Raw genomic sequence first — 16886 nt, 5'->3', positions numbered from 1 at the left:
TGGTTTTCATGAGACTCACCGGCGCATGCGCAACGACGACCTCATACGTCTTCCTCCCGGAACTGCTTCCGTGTAGGACTGTTGGCGCAAGCTACATTAAAGTGATTATTATGTTTAGAATATGGATATTTTTCTTACAAAAACGCATAGATTCGCTACAGGAGGCCTTTGTTCACCCCCCGGAGCCATGTGAGGCACTTTTTATTATGGATGTATGCACTTTATTTAACATCTTTTGGACTGGTGAACTGCAACACCCACTGACTGCCATTAAACAGCTTGGAAGATCAAAGACAATTTTTTATATAACTCCGATTGGAATCGTCTGAATGAAGGAAGTCATATACGCCTAGGGTGAGTAAATAATGGACTAATTTTCATTTTTGGGTGAACTATAACTTTAAGTTTAATATTTTAGTTGTTTTGAGGGTCTGGGACCCACCAGCCCCAAATCTAGTCGAATACTATAGATATAGAGAAAAACATGTATGTACACCAAAACTGATGTTTAAGCTTGCAATCAGGAATTTTGCACATGCCTTGGCTCCTTTATTTACAGAACAAAATCTGTGTTTATTCTTTCTTGACATTTGAGAATGTTTATACCGTTGTATTTTGTTAATTCACATTTTTCCACTTTCATTTGAACTAACAGATTTCAAGCATTCTTAATCATGATACAGAGTAACTTAACAGCTCCCAGAAAAAAATCTAACCACTAACAAAAAGGACATTCACATTAACCGTATTGACTAGATAACTTCCCCCATTCATGTGTATCCTCCTTTCAGAACGTATATCAGGTGTTAGATATCCTAAACAATTTCCTTTCGCTTAACCACATAAACACTGACTCGCTGTGCTTGTGCAGTAAAGCGTTCCTAACCACCTTTAACTTGCAAGACCAATAATCTATAGCACAATCTTTGGGACTGTACAGTGCAAGCAGCCACCAAAGCATTTATGGATTCAATTAAATCCCAAATTGATTTTGTAAGTGGCCAAGCAATTAGGAGTGGATTTCAGCTTCAAATGGAGCACCGGTGGCTTTGATCTCAAGGAGAACTGAGCCAAAAACCAAGCACACACGACAAGACTGAAGCTCTTCAGCCTTTCATGTTTTAAGTATGTGACTAATCTGTAAGAAAAAGTCCAAGATTCAAGCCAACTCACAACTTTCCCTTCGAATGGCACAAATACTATGTGAATTTCAACGTAAGGAAGTTAAATTAAAATTCAAAGACACTGAGAGATTGTCTATAAAACAAATAGACAAAGTGACAGTACGATCAATATACCGACTGACAGAAAAATAGTACAGAAAAATAGAATGATCGAACGACAGATAGAATGGTATAAAATTAATTAGATTAAATGAATGATAGAAAGAACACCAGATAGGACAGACAGAACAATGGATACAAACATAATGATATACAGACAGACCGAATGACAGAGAGATAGATAGAACGATAGATAGAATGATAGAACGATAGATAGAACAACAGATAGAATGATAGAACGATAGAAAGAACAAAAGAACGAAATAACGAAAGAACGATAGATAGATAGATAGATAGATAGACAGATAGATAGACAGATAGATAGATAGACAAGTGAATGATAGATGGAATGACAGAATGACAGATAGAATGATAGAACAATAGAACGAACGATAGATAGATAGATAGATAGACAAGTGAATGATAGATGGAATGACAGATAGATAGAACGAACGATAGAACGAACGATCGATCGATAGATTGATAGATCGATAGATAGATAGACAAGTGAATGAAAGATGAAATGACAGAACGATAGATAGATAGATAGATAGATAGATAGACAAGTGAATGAAAGATGAAATGACAGAACGATAGATAGATAGATAGATAGATAGATAGATAAGTGAATGATAGATGGAATGACAGAACGACAGAACAATAGATAGATAAATAGATAGATAGATAGATAGATAGATAGATGAATGAAAGATGGAATGACAGAACGATAGAATGATAGATAGAACGACAGACAGACAGATAGGCCCAATCCCAATTCTACCCCTTTTCATGTCTGATCAGGGCGATAACCACCATAGACATTGAGGGGGGCTAGTCCCCCCCAATAATTATAAATCGCTAAACCCTTTTCTCAAACATTGCCAATTCGAGAGAGAGAGAGAGAGACAGAGAGAGAGATGAAAGTTGCGTGTATGCACGTTTCTCCTTTTAGAGTGAGTTTACTTCAAAAACAGCGATTTTATCCTCGTTTCTGGAAAATATAATGTAGCGATTCAGTATTTAAACTGTTATTAATAAAAGTCGTGGGGCAGCGTTGACAAGTATCCTGTAGGGGAAGGGGTATAAAATAGAATTGGGATTGGGCCATAGATAGATAGATAGATAGATAGATAGATAATGGTAGTTTAATTAGCCCTGCCCTGATGCACATCATCCTGACTAGCAAGAGAGCAGCTGAAAACAACAGCCAATGAGATTACAAGAGAGTGGAGAAAAAAGCATAGCACTGCCACCAACATCTCAAACACCATTTCATCCATATTTTTCAGCTAATTTCTTGGAAATCAGTGCAAAAGTGGCCGCATAGCCCTTCCTACTACTTCATTTCAAAGTAACAGGCCGTCACCTGCAGACTCGAGATGGCCAGAGCAGAGCGCCGCCTCTAGAATGGAGTCATCATGCGGCGCCGTCAATTCAGAATGCGTTACATTCGCTACCTTTCAAACACACTTAATTCACACACTTTAACTCCAGAGGACACGGCTGCCTTCCCAAACAGACCAATAACAGCTCGGAGTCATGTCCTTAGCGGCGGTCAATCAGATCAATACCGCACAGGGCTACGTACAGAGTGCTCATTCTTCTCATCCTCACGTAATGACCTAACACCCGCTCCTCCACGGAGAGGCGAGGGGGAAAATGAGAGGTTCCTCCTCTCCGCACTCCTGGTGGAGGAAATTAGGCAAGTAAGCAAAAGGATTTGAAAGGCTATTGTTGTTGGCATGGGCTCCGTTTCAACAGAGAGACTGAAACAAAATAAACGGCTTATTACTCAGCATTGAGAACCCTTGGAAAAGCGGCATGGTGAGAACACACGCAAACAACGGGCTCACATTTGTAAACTGACAGAAAGGCGCACAACAACTGGGTTTCAATGAACATCTACGTATTAGCATTCATGGAAGATATTTAGGCTCTGTAAAAGTGAACTATTGGACTGTACTTGTAACACAGGGTCAATAGGAAGTCGCACCAGATACAGAAACAGTGAGCTTTATTCCCCAGAAATTGCTCATTTTAGGGCAGTTAGAAAAAGAGTTTTTCAAAGGAGCATTAATCTCAACAAGCATAACATTAGGCTGTAATTTGACATAAAAACATAATGAATGCTAAACAGAACTAGAAAAGGAACTCTAACTGGGATGCAATCACTCGAGGTTTGTCTCGAGCAACGCAACTTGTAATCTGGCGCCACTTGCACAGTTATCAAAATGTTCAATAGCATTTGTCTAAAAGATGTTTTAAACAAAATACTGAGTATTTGTGATAGGTAAATCTATAATAAACTGATAGGGATGGGAACTGGAAAGAATTTATTGACTCTGGTTCAGTTACTTTAATGAATCCTTTGGTAGGAATAAATATTTGGGAAAAAATTCAGTTCCTCTACAAGTAAATTGAAAACAATTCTTGCAAAAACAAAAAAAAGGTTACAAAGATTTTTAAAAATTACTTTTTAGAGAATGTAATCAAATAACTTACCTTAATTATATATTAAACAAATAATACAACTATATATTAACTAAAATGTATTAAACCAAAAGAAATGGCAATATATTTTATTCATTAATGTTTTTAAAATACTGCTGACAAAGGAAATAAATTATGCACATCTTTATCTACACTGACTTAAAGTGGTAATTCACTGCTTATTTTATTTATTTAATCTACAGAGATGCTCCCTTTTGCCAGAAGGGTAAGGAAATTCAACTCCCACAATGCAGTGGACAGCACCCCTCTGTCAATCTGACTGTCCATGGGCAGGGATACAAAAATGCAGAAGTGCGAACCTTAGTTTTAACAAAAGCCCTGGAGCAATTTGCGTCACTGGCAAATAAACTAGTAGGTGCCGGTAAAATGGAGAAAGAGTACACATTGTCCATATACTACATATATTGGTTGAAAATTGGCAAACTTGACATTTACTGTAAGTCTAACAGTGAACTGAACTGCATGTGTTCACTGATTCACTAAAAAGAACTGAATAATTTGTCATTTGTATCTTAAAGTAATTTGTTTTGTAATCAGACTATATTGGTTGTGCTAGATACTTCTGAATCACTAAAAAGAACTGGCTTATTAAAATCATTCATGCAGGATTTGAACTACATCTGGAGCTGTGTTACAGCACCACTGAATAATAGTGCAAAAAAGTTCAGTTTCTTCTGTATATGCATTGGCAGAAGAATGCAGTTGCAAGAACCGGTATTGTTTTATTTAAAATGTAACTGGTTCTGAATAAGTTCATGCTTCCCAACCGTATTAATAAGCAGAAAGGACAGCAATGTTGGTAGCTAACAACAGCATACAATACACAGAACCCAGATGAGGCAGGTCAAAAAAAGACTTCAGTCACTGTCAAATTAGCATATTCTCATGAACTAACAACACGATTCTGATAATGAGAATGTGCCACCATCATTGTCGAGTGCACTGAACAATATTGACACATAGCATCAATCAGATCCCCCACGAAAGTAGATGATGTTCTTTCTCTATGATGTTCTCTAGAGCTCTGTTACATTTGAACCAAGATCACGTAGCTTTGAAGAATGGCGATTTAAACCAATCTTAAAGCGAGTGCAGCCAGACATGTTGATTAGTATGGAAGTTGAGTTCATGCAGGCTGAGCGGAGAAACTAAATCTGACCTTGCAGTCACACTGCTTTAATCAGACATTAATTAGCAGATGAGCTCTGACGAGCTTTCCCCCTCTCGTCCTCTTGTGGGTGCTGCTCCGGCATATTGTGGGGATGAAACGAAAGCAGAAAGATGCACACACACACAAACAGTGATGATATATGAGCTAGGATATAAGTGGGGCTAACAAATATTCAAGATTTATTTAACAGTCCAATAGAAATGCATTAGAACGCTGGTGGAGCGAAACATCTACTTAATGAAATTAAAATCAAATACAGATAAGCAAACAAGCAAAAAGAGACTGAGATTGCGTTCATGCTGTGGCAGCCATATACATATACAGTGGATACAATAACAAATTAATAAGAAACAATAATAAATGTAGTTGAAACTTAAATAATTAAACCTTTAGTAAAAAGAACAGCATTTATTAAAAATAGAAATCTATAAGTCTTAACAAAACAAGTCTTTAATATACTTTTTAATAATTTAACACATCCTTGCTGAAAAATTTATTAATTTTATTTTTTTTTAAAAGACAGAAATTTTTTTTACTTACCACAAACTTTTTAACAGTAATGTATATTGTTACAAAAGAAAACTTTTGAACAGTAGTGTATATTGTTATAAAATGTTTCTATTTTAAGTAAATGCTGTTCTTTTTTTTTTCTTTTTTTTTTAATTCAGCTTGGCATCACAGGAATGAATCATATTTTAAAGTATATTAAAATGCAGCCTTGATGAGCAAAAAAACATTACAAATCTTACTGATTCCAAACTTTTGACGGTATGTATGTATGTATGTATGTATTTAGGGGTGTACTCACTTTTGTGGCCAGTGGTTTAGACATTAATGGCTGTGTGTTGAGTTATTTTGAGGGGACAGCAAATTTACACTGTTATACAAGCTGTACACTCACTACTTTACATTGTAGCAAAGTGTTATTTCTTCAGTGTTGTCACATGAAAATATATAATAAAATATTTACAAAAATGTGAGGGGTGTACTCACTTCTGTGAGATACTGTATATATTAATCTAATTTGTTTTATTTCAATTACATTCAAATGTTTTGTGTTATATCTATCGTGGGCTGTAAAAAGTGCTGTACTGACTAATCAGAACTTACAATCAAAACTATCCTTTTTTATAAGGTATCTGCTATATTATGATACTGTATATCCAGGCTTCATTAAAAGAAGTATTATCATGATGATATACCGGACAGTGTCCTGTGTACGACATCTGCTCTCACCTGCCTCATTACAGCAACACACACATCACACAGAGCAAGGAACGAGGAGACCAGGAGTACAAAACCAAGGACTTTATTTATATCGCGGGGAATCACACGTAGCAAAAGGAGTTGACATAAACATGTGACAGATCGCCCCCCTCCCGGACGGCGTGTAACAGTAACATCGGGGAGGGGGGCCGGGCGCCCTGGAGGCTGGTGCAGGACAGGAACAGAGCGGAGACAAGGAGAGGGCGGATCAGGGAGTTCCGGGAGCCATGGCGGAGCAGGCAGTTCAGGTTGCCATGGCGGAGCAGGGGACTCCGGAGGCCTTGGCGGAGCCGGCAGTTCAGGTTGTCATGGCGGAGCCGGTAGCTCAGGAGGCCATGGCAGATGGCTGGCGAGCGAGACTTCGGAGCGGCTGGCGCTCTAAGGACCAGAACCAACCGTCTTATCCTCCACAGATTTCATTCTAGGCTCTGGGGTGAAAGGCGCAGCGAAACGTGCGGCGGTTTCCATGCCGCTTACTTTCGGTTATGGGTCTTGGATTCTGTCACGGGGTTGTGGTTGTAGTAATTGTGCACGACGAAGGAGTAGAAGAAAATTAGTTTTTAATAAGCATCAACACACTATAACCGTTGAAAATAACATTAATCCAAGACAAAGGAATGACAGAAACTGAGGGCTTATAAAGGGCAGGCAACTAAGGAGCAAACGAGATGATTATTACAACACAGGTGGAAACTAATGAATGAACTAATCAGGGTAACTAGGGGAAACTAGGTCAAAGGAGAACAGGCTAACTGAAAACACAATGAAAACTAAACATAACCCTGACAACATCCTTATCATTTAGTGATGACTTTGCATTGATAAAGGGCTTTGAACTACCTGGTCTCATGGCATAAACGTACCTGGGGGCATCAGCGAGATGCGAAATACGTACCAATAAGTACATATCACTGCAGTTTCCAAAATAAATGAACACTAGAGGCAGTAAAACTCCGACACCTTTTATTCCTTTTCACACACATTTACAGAGTTTCGATTAATAAAGAATTGATTTTTCCGTACATTTCTGCCATATGTACATAGACTGACAGTCACCACTGATAAGCTACCACTAAATATTGTAGAAACTTAATTTGCTGTAAAGTTGCTTTGCAATGATTTGTATCGTGAAAAGCGCTGTACAAATAAACTTGAATTGAATTGAATTGAATTGAACTAAAAATCCCGTATTAAATCTAATCCTGTAATTAAACTAACTGTACTGCTTATATATTGTCATTATAACTATATATACTTTTTTTTTTAAATCATTATTGGTGGTCATCTATTATAATTCCAAGACTTTATACAGATAAGGAATTACACTGACATTGTCTAAATCCTTGTTTGCATTTCTAAACTTTTGGAGGACGCTGTATATCGCACAGTCTGCTTCAGCTCATACCGGGTCACTCGGGTCACAATCTGGCAAGATACAATAGCACAAAAACAGGGGAATAATACCTATATGCACCAGCTCCAGATGCTGGAGAAGGTTGTCATTGGAAAATATGGAAATGAGTGAAGCAGGTTTTAACACTGTTAAGGTCAGCAGTAGCAGGGACAGATTCACTTAGCCTTTTAATTTAGTCTTCACATCCCTAGGCATACACAAACACACACATACAGCTCGTACTGTAAAGCTCAGAAATGCTGGTGGGATTTGTAACAGCGCCATGCGGCCGGAGGTAATGAACTCTGCTGCTGACCAATAAATCAACTTCTCACCCACAGCTGAACAACTTCACATGTCAGATTCAAGGCCTCCAGGCACATGTAAGGATATAAGGAGGTGAAGAATGCAGCAATAAGGCTAGAAAATACTCAACCGTCTGTCTAAATAACTTAAAGAGTGCACTAATTTGTACATAGCAGAGCTATCACACTGAAACCAGCCAATGGCACTTGCATAACTATTGCTCTTATTTATGGTTAGGTATGCTTTTTTTAAAACAACAACAACAACAACAACAAGAAAAACATGCAGGACAGAACTGCATTGATAATAGTCAAACATTGAGGTTTGGCTTTGTTCTAAATCCCTGACACTATATATTAAGCGTCTGCAATTAATTCAGCTCAAACAGCTTAAAGAAATAGTTCACCCCAAAATAAAAATATTGCTAAAAATTGCTAACCCTCAAGCCATCGAAGATGTAGATTAGTTTGTTTCTTCCTCAGAACAGATTCAGAGAAATTGAGCATTACATCACTTGCTCACCAATGGATCCTCTGCAGTGAATGGGTGCCGTCAGAATGAGAGTTCAAACAGCTGATAAAAATATCACAATAATCCACAAGTAATCCACACCACTCCAGTCCAACGTCTTGTGAAGTGAAAAGCTGCATGTTTGTAGGAAACAAATCCATCAAGGTGTTTTAATTTAAATAGGAGTTATATAAATGAGAAATATGAATACATAATCCATAATAATGCTTTCTTCAGTAAAAAAGTACATTCCCTGTTGTCCTCTCACAACAAAATCAACTGACATATTTATGTACAGTAGACTTTTGGACTGTTTTCATTTGCAAATAGTGAAATAAAAAAAATAAAAAAATTTAAATTGAGAAAGCAATATTATGGATAGAGGACTCGAATTTCATCCGGAAGCAATGGCTTGAAGTTAAAAAGATCTTAATGATGGATTTAATTCTTATTAACACGCAGCTTTTCACTTCAAAAGACATTAATTGATGGACTGGAGTCGTGTGGATTACTTGTGAATTATTGTGATGTTTTTATCAGCTGTTTGGACTCTCATTCTGACGGCACCCATTCACTGCAGAGGATCCATTGGTGAGCAAGTGATGTAATGCTAAATTTCCCTAAATCTGTTCTGATGAAGAAACAATCTACATCTTCAATAGCCTCATTTCAGCTAATTTTCATTTCATCACTATTCCTTTAACATAAAGACTCCATTCAAATAGTATTATACATCATGTCTGTCTTAAATGTTCTATAAAACAGATGCTTATACTTAAAAAGTTTAACAATACCATTTGAAACTGTCCCACTAACCTAATATAATGTTCTAGAATGTTTTATTACTTTGAATGTGCCATTCAAAATCAAACTGACAGCAATTACTCTACATTGCAAACGTGCTCTTGCATTACAATTTGACCCTAGCAACAACCCAGAACACCTTAGCAACCTCGAAGTAATGTGCTTAAAATCACTCAGTAGACACAGGACTTCTATTTAGTGCGTTTACAATAGATTAACGTTTAATATCCATGCCAAGAAATGGTATAACAATAGCCCCATGTCCAAAAAACACAGTAATACCATGGTACAGTTTGGCACTTTTAGTGGTCTATTTATTTCTCTCATAAGTACATTAACAAAAAAATTAATGGAGTGTTAAATCAATTCTATTTTCTAACTTAGCACTCATTTTTACTTGAGTTAGAAAATGCCTGTTTTCCATCTCATCTTACATGCTTATCAGTTAACAAAATGCCTGATCATTACCACTACCAAAAGTGCTGTCTGCAACCAGTTTACTTAAGACGTCAAAAACAAACACCCATCTCTCTCACCTCTCAACGAGCGCTGACAGGAAAAGCTAAAAAACACAATTAGCGCTGAAGAGCGACTAGCAGCTCTATTATGCAGAAATGCTAATCCATCTCCCACCGAGGCGGCCGTGTTGGAACAATTAACGAGTGGAGGGTGTAATTCCTGTGTTTGATATTGAGATTTCGCAGAGGAGGGACTTTAATCAAGATCAATTGCTTCAAAGCAATCAGGTATTTGCCTTGTTTTGTCTGAACGTTTCACACCATGGCTCTCTAGGGATTTTCTCAGGAAAAAAAAAAAAAGAGTAATTGTTTCTTTCTTCTTCCTTTACTAACACTCCAGCCAGTTCAAATATACAGTAAAGATTTAAATGGGAAGTCTTCGCTGAAATTGTACAAATCAGCAAGCTAAAAAAACTGATAGCATAAGTTATTCAACCAACCCCACAGGAAAGAAAAATCACAAATGAGATATTTTTTAATCTCACAACTGTTTCTTCTAATCTAGATACCAGTGGAGGCTTTGCTTACCTCTTCTGCTTTGCAGTAAATCTCACATGTGTCTCCTCCAGAATGTCAGAACAGATATCAACAAAGTCTTAAAGTGATAGTTCACCCAAAAATGAAAACTCTGTCATCATTTATCCTCAAGCTGTTCCAAACCTGTATGAATTTCTTTCAGCTGTTGAACACAAAAGATGACATTTTGAAGAATGTTGGTAACCAAACAGTTGATGTTAGCCACTGTATGGAAAAAAATACTATGGATGTCAATGGCTACCGTCAACTGTTTGGTTACCAACATTCTTCAAAATCTTTTCTTTTGTGTTCAGCAGAAGAAAGAAACTCATACATGTTTGGAACAACTCGAGGGTGAGTAAATGATGACCGAATTTTAATTTTTGGGCGAACTATCCCTTAAAGTTTGCTTTGTTTTGACATGATACACAAAAGTCTGCATTCAAAAGTCAGAGATCTCAATATAAACTCTCCTCTCTTCTTTTTTTTTTTTTACATTTAAATTACTAAAAATTTCCAGTTTGGGTGAACAATCCTTTTAATGGAAGACTGTCATCATTTACTCTCTCAAGTTGTTCCAATCCAGACCTGTATGAATTTCTTTATTCTGCTGATAACCAAACAGCTGCTGGTAGCCATTGACCTCCATAGTATTTTTTCCCAATGGGCTCCAACATTCTTCAAAATATCTTCTTTTGTGTTCAGCTGAAGAAAGAATCTCATACAGGTTTAGAACAACTTGAGGGTGAACAAACAATGACAGAATTTTCATTTTTGGATGAACTATCCCTTTAAGTGTCCTGAGCTGTGAAATGGCCAACTCAGAGCATTATTTTCCTCTAGGATTTTATTTTTTTTTTTAGTTGAAAAAAAACTTTAATGTACCTAGCTAGACATGTATTTAAGAAACAAAAACCCAGTCTAAAGTGTCCTAGACATTGAAGCAATAAGTAAAAATGGTCAATGGGTAATGACTGTTGAAATCACTCCCCGGGGCTTGTAATGGCTACACAGAAGTCTACTCGTGACACATTCACAACACTCAGTGTTACAGGGCACAGCATTAAAATCATCTTCTGCTGTGCACAGGTTCAAACCTCACTCGGAGCGAAGGCCAGTTATAGACTCGGGTCTGGCACAAATCATGAGTTTGCACCTGTGCACTATTAACTGCACCCTCCCTGAGGACCGTTTGCTCGGATGGGGCTTTTAACTCAGTCTTTAGAGAGGAGTCTGTTCAGATGAGTTATTAAACCTTTCTGATTTCTTCCAGCGCTCCATCTTCATGCTTTTCTTCAGCAAATTAAAGAGTTATAGTAAAGCGAAGGCTGCTATTAAGTCTATAACATGTTAAATGACTTAAATGCATTTACTCTCTCTTTCTCTCTCTAAATAGATCTCTATATGCATATATCTATATTTGACACTATCATTACAAAATTGCAGAAAATTCAAGTTTGCCATCACAGGAATAAGATACACTGTAAATGTATATTAAAATATAATTACATTAAATATAACCTTTATATTGTAATATTTCACAATATGAATGTTTTGTACTGTATTTTCTAATAAATGCAGCCTTGGTGAACATAAAAGATTTTTTTGGGGAAAAATGTTTTTATTTGGCAAGGATGCATTCTATTAATCAAAAATGACAGTAAAGACATTTATAATGTCACAAAAGATTTCTATCTCACATAAATGCTGTTCTGCTGAACTTTCTATTCATCAAAGGGTTCTAAAAATGCATCATGGTTTCCACAAAAACAGTTTTCAACATTGATAATGATAAGAAATGTTTCTTGAACAACAAATCAGCATATTAGTGTCCCTTATGTGATATAGTTATATGAAATATAAAACATTTTAAAATAAACTTCTAATACATAAACAATCTCTAAAATATATTAAAATAATTGAAAAATATATTTTAAATTGTGATAATATTTCACAAATAATGGTTTCCACAAAAACAGTTTTCAACATTGATAATGATAAGAAATGTTTCTTGAACAACAAATCAGCATATTAGTGTCCCTTATGTGATATCATTATATGAAATATAAAACATTTTAAAATAAACTTCTAATACATAAACAGTCTCTAAAATATATTAAAATAATTGAAAAATATATTTTAAATTGTGATAATATTTCACAAATACTATTTCACTTTATTTTTGATCCAATATATGCAGCATACAACAATTTGTGAGACAAAAAAAATTGTTACTTTACTTTTATATAATTAAAAAAAAAAAAAGAATGTCCCCAAAAGGAGGTTGTCAAGTTTAGTTCACTTTTGGCTACAAAACTGTGCCTAAAAATTGGTTAAGTATGCACACACACAGACAAAATGACAGACATTTCCATTTTCCTCTCTCACTCACTGTATCTCTTTCTATCTCTCTTTTTCCTATTACGGAGGCCGGACTTTGGAATGGTTATTTAATTTAAATGCCATACAGTCATGTTGAGATGGATGGAAGCAATAGCACTGATAATGACTTTGATAATGAAAGACTCTTAATCCGAAAAGACTGAGAACTTGTGTGTTTTTGAAGAGCGAGACCAACCAGCAGCTCAATGGATGAGCGGAGTGTGAATATGCCTGAGTGCGTTTATATTCTGCATATGGAACATCTCTCGGACTGCTGGATTTCTGTGAATTGAAAGGTATCACGAAACGACCACTCCATCCTGCTGCACAGAGAGAGAGGCAGAGAGCGGTCACATCGCTCAGTCCTAATGTGCTTACGGAGCCATGCATTCATTAACGTCTAAAACAGCAGAAAGACCATTCTCAGCTTCAGAGGGGAACCGAATCAATTTATTTCTATTCCATTTATTAGCATTAATTCACACAATTGAACAGGCAGGATAAAGCCATTTTCTCCTGGCATAACCAGTCCCCAAAAGGAACAGAAGAGGAACAATAAAACAGAGATGATTATGCAAATTGTACCAACAGGTATATCAAATAAAAACTATGAGAGACATAATAACTCAGTTCCAAAATCTAGCAAGCTGCCCAATAATTGTGTGCATTATGGGTTTTATTGTTTCGTCTAAATACTGTCGCATCTAGGATTGTTATATCATCATACATGGCTACGCACTGACTATACAAAACACAAAAAAATCCATTATGAAGTGCACTGCCTCCTGAGTCTCCAGGCTCTTCTGTGATTGATGGCTTCCTGACCAATAAGCATCACCCTCCTGTGGCCTCCATCAGCGAGAGTCAAAGGTTGTGAAGTAGGTCATGTTTGCCTGACGCGTCCAATGGTATTTCTATGGTGACGGCTTGTTAGAAAGGCCTGTCAGGCTGGTGTGACGCAGCCCCGCTGCACCACTGAGCGCTGTCTTGCCCCATTTAATGCCCTTTCTCTCAGTTTAACGCTGCTGACATGCAAACTCTCCCATGGCAACCAATTTAGATGCCTCGGAAGAATCCATTTATCAATTAATAATGCCTAATACTTGACAGAAGAATAGCAAGTGTTTGAATTCCTGCTTGATGTGAGTCGCTAATGAACGCAGAAAGTCTTTCAAAGAGACACATGCCACAAAATGAATCGAAGAGATTTATCCTTTTAGACTTATAGTTCAGCCATCATTTCTTCAATATCATGCCATTACAAAGATGTATGACTTACTCCTGTGGAACGCTAAAATTTTTTTTTTTTTAATAAAATAAAATAAAATACAATAAAATAAAATAAAAATTATTATTGTTTTTAGTACCTTAAAATAAATAAAAATAAATAAATAAAATAAACTGCAAGTTAATAAAATTTAATAATTTAATAATAATTTATTTAACAATAAATACAATTTAAATAAAAATAATATTAAAAAAGCACATTACAAAATTACTAAAACATACTAAAACTACAATGATAATAAAAGCTAAATCTAAATATTAATAAATGATAATACATTTTCTATATTGATTTTTCACAGGTATTTTACTAGTATTATGAATTATGCATTTTATCTGGTTGTGCTTTAGGGTTGAACAGAAAAGGTACTGATAATTTTCTGCCTGAACATTATGTTTTTCTACTCATTTGTTTTCTTACATTGTATAAATGTCATATATATAATACTAAAATAACACTGATCATAAATTGTTAAATGATGCTTCTGTTTCACATGGTTCCAAAGTTGCACACAGGAAGCACAATACATTCAAAACAGATTATGCCACTGAAACTGAGTGTTTATAATTGGCTTCCTTCTTTATTAGTCATGTGTTAAAGATGCTCCACTTAACACCAACAAAGTTCAATTAAATATAATAAACACCTGCATGCACGCGAACGCACACGTGCATGCCTGAACTCACAAACAACAAACAACTGTGTTGTGTCTGTGTGTCTGTGTGTGTGTGTGTGCGCGTTCAAAAAAAGCAAATGTAAGAGTGAGAATATTGTCACATACCTGCTGTTGGACTCAAAATAAGTGCACTAAAAAAGCTTGACATCAGCATGTGTCCGTGTGCAACTTGAGACTACAGTACAGGTGAGAAGCACAGCGTGCTCACATTCCCTGAGTACATTAATGGTGCTAATAGGATCACGCTTACCATCTGTTCCCTGTAGCATGATGCACACTATAAATAGCACTTCAGCGGCAGGAGACTACGGGATTGCCCCGGTACTTCCTTGCCTTAAAACTGATCTCCTGTGCGACAGGAAAGATCAGGGGTCAGGGTTGATAAAGGGTGAGCCAAATTAGACTAATTAAACAGCATCTACTAGCAGCGTGGCTACAGATGTAGTGGCTTTAAGGTGTTTTTCAACACTTAAAGTTAACATGAAACCCATTTTACTTCCCCAGTGTAACGTATTACCAAGTGCCAAAAAAAACATGAGAGTAAGCGTTTGATTTTATGCATTGGGAGTTCAATAGATTTTGGATGAAAAGAGACAGTTATCCATAATAATAATAATAATAATAATAATAATATTTTGTACTGCATTCGAACCATAATTCTAATGATCAATATAAATTGCTTCCCTGTGTGGATAAAATAAAAAAATATATTATTTTTGTAGCTAAAACAAATTGATTGCAACCACTTACCTTTAAAAAATTTAGTAAATTCAATGAATCATTTTTTTTCCATTTAATTTAATACTTTAAAGCATAAACACATTTCATTACACCAAATACACAAAATAATGTTCTTTTTAGCAGCATCATATGACCCCTTTAAATATATATATATAAAAAATTAAAGTATTAAATTAAATTAAATTAAATTAAATAATAATGCGGTTTGGCTAAACTAAACTGCACTGCTTTCAAATCATAATTCAAATGATTAATTAAAAAAATGCCTCCCCATGTGGATAAAAATAAAATAAAATAATAAAATGAAATAAAATAAAATATGGACCAGATGAACTGAAATAATGTGCACCAAGAACATGTATTTAAATTAAATAGATTCCATTTTTATTTCATATTAAGTGTGAAGATGTGGGTGAAAGCAGAGCTGAAGGGCTAGCTTTGGCACAAACCCAATATTTTCCATATAAAGTCATTGCTGTGCCTGTAATGCAGCTATGGGCCGTTCTGGGTAATTACCGGAGCTCAGATAAGTTATCTGTATATATCTATATAAGTTAAAGCTATCCTCCAATAGCTTTGACCTAGAGCCAGCAGCATTGCATTCAAATCATAATTCAAATGATCAGTAAAAATAGTCTCTACATGTGGATTCCATGCCAGCCATCTATCTTGTGTTTAACAGCTTAGAAAGAAAGAAGAGAATCACAATATGTCTTGGTGTTTAACAGACGGGCCGTGCAAAACTCAATCAGAGTGCAGTGACTGCATCAAGCTAAATAATTCACAGCCAAAAGAAGCCCCTTCTCCACACTGTCCCATCACTCTCTCTCACACACACAACTTCTGTGTCTGTCTTTCCCTCCAAAGAGCACATCAGAAACTCACTGTCACACTGTGATCTACACAGTTGTCAAGCACTTTCCACAGTCCACTAGCCACTATTGAGGCTCTCCGTCAATGTAAACAGGTGCAAAAGCAACTTTTTCTATATCAGCCAATGGACAGTACTTGCCTGATATCCTGTTCCCAATCTATACACACATATAGACAGACAGATGCAACAGTAGAGAGGAAAATCAGATGCGAGTTAAAAACAGCATTTCATTACAATACCATTTTGCAATGCAATTTTTCATTTTTCTTCTGAATGCTGGGAAAAACAGGTTGGCATATGCCAGCATCACACCATAGAGGGTTCATAAGTTCCACCTCATTCTGAGACGTCACTGACTGCTAGATGGAATAAACGAGGCAATCAGACACTCACATCACAAAGAGTTATCTGGACTTAACAGGATATTACACTGCCTATAGTAGCCTGTACAAACAGCTTTCAACTGTATGGTGGTTAAACAACGGCAGGGTCAGATCATTTCATTAGCCTACTCTTTAGATCCTTTCCATGGCCACCCACTTCACAGACAGGCTGATTCACAAGGGCATGTTCATAGATAATCGCTGTTGGTATTTCCTGTTAGGATTTGTGAAACGCAAGAAAATGTGCTCTTCTCTTTTTGACAGAGT

General features: G+C 36.2%; 1 protein-coding gene across 1 annotated transcript in view; it reads right to left on the bottom strand.

Annotated features, from left to right (window-relative positions):
* The window catches only part of shank3a (SH3 and multiple ankyrin repeat domains 3a), a 265841-nt gene extending 251010 nt beyond the window's left edge, over positions 1-14831 (bottom strand). The window contains exon 1 of the mRNA XM_016515151.1: positions 14727-14831. The gene's annotated coding sequence lies outside the window, so the exon portion shown is untranslated. The remainder of the gene's footprint in view (positions 1-14726) is intronic.
* Positions 14832-16886: the final 2055 nt, after the last annotated feature.

This window comes from Sinocyclocheilus rhinocerous, unplaced genomic scaffold, assembly GCF_001515625.1.
Source record: "Sinocyclocheilus rhinocerous isolate Xijiao unplaced genomic scaffold, SAMN03320098_v1.1 scaffold717, whole genome shotgun sequence".
Classification (NCBI taxonomy): domain Eukaryota; kingdom Metazoa; phylum Chordata; class Actinopteri; order Cypriniformes; family Cyprinidae; genus Sinocyclocheilus; species Sinocyclocheilus rhinocerous.
The sequence above is the reverse complement of the archived record's forward strand: the minus strand, read 5'-3'. Positions and strand labels throughout refer to the sequence as shown.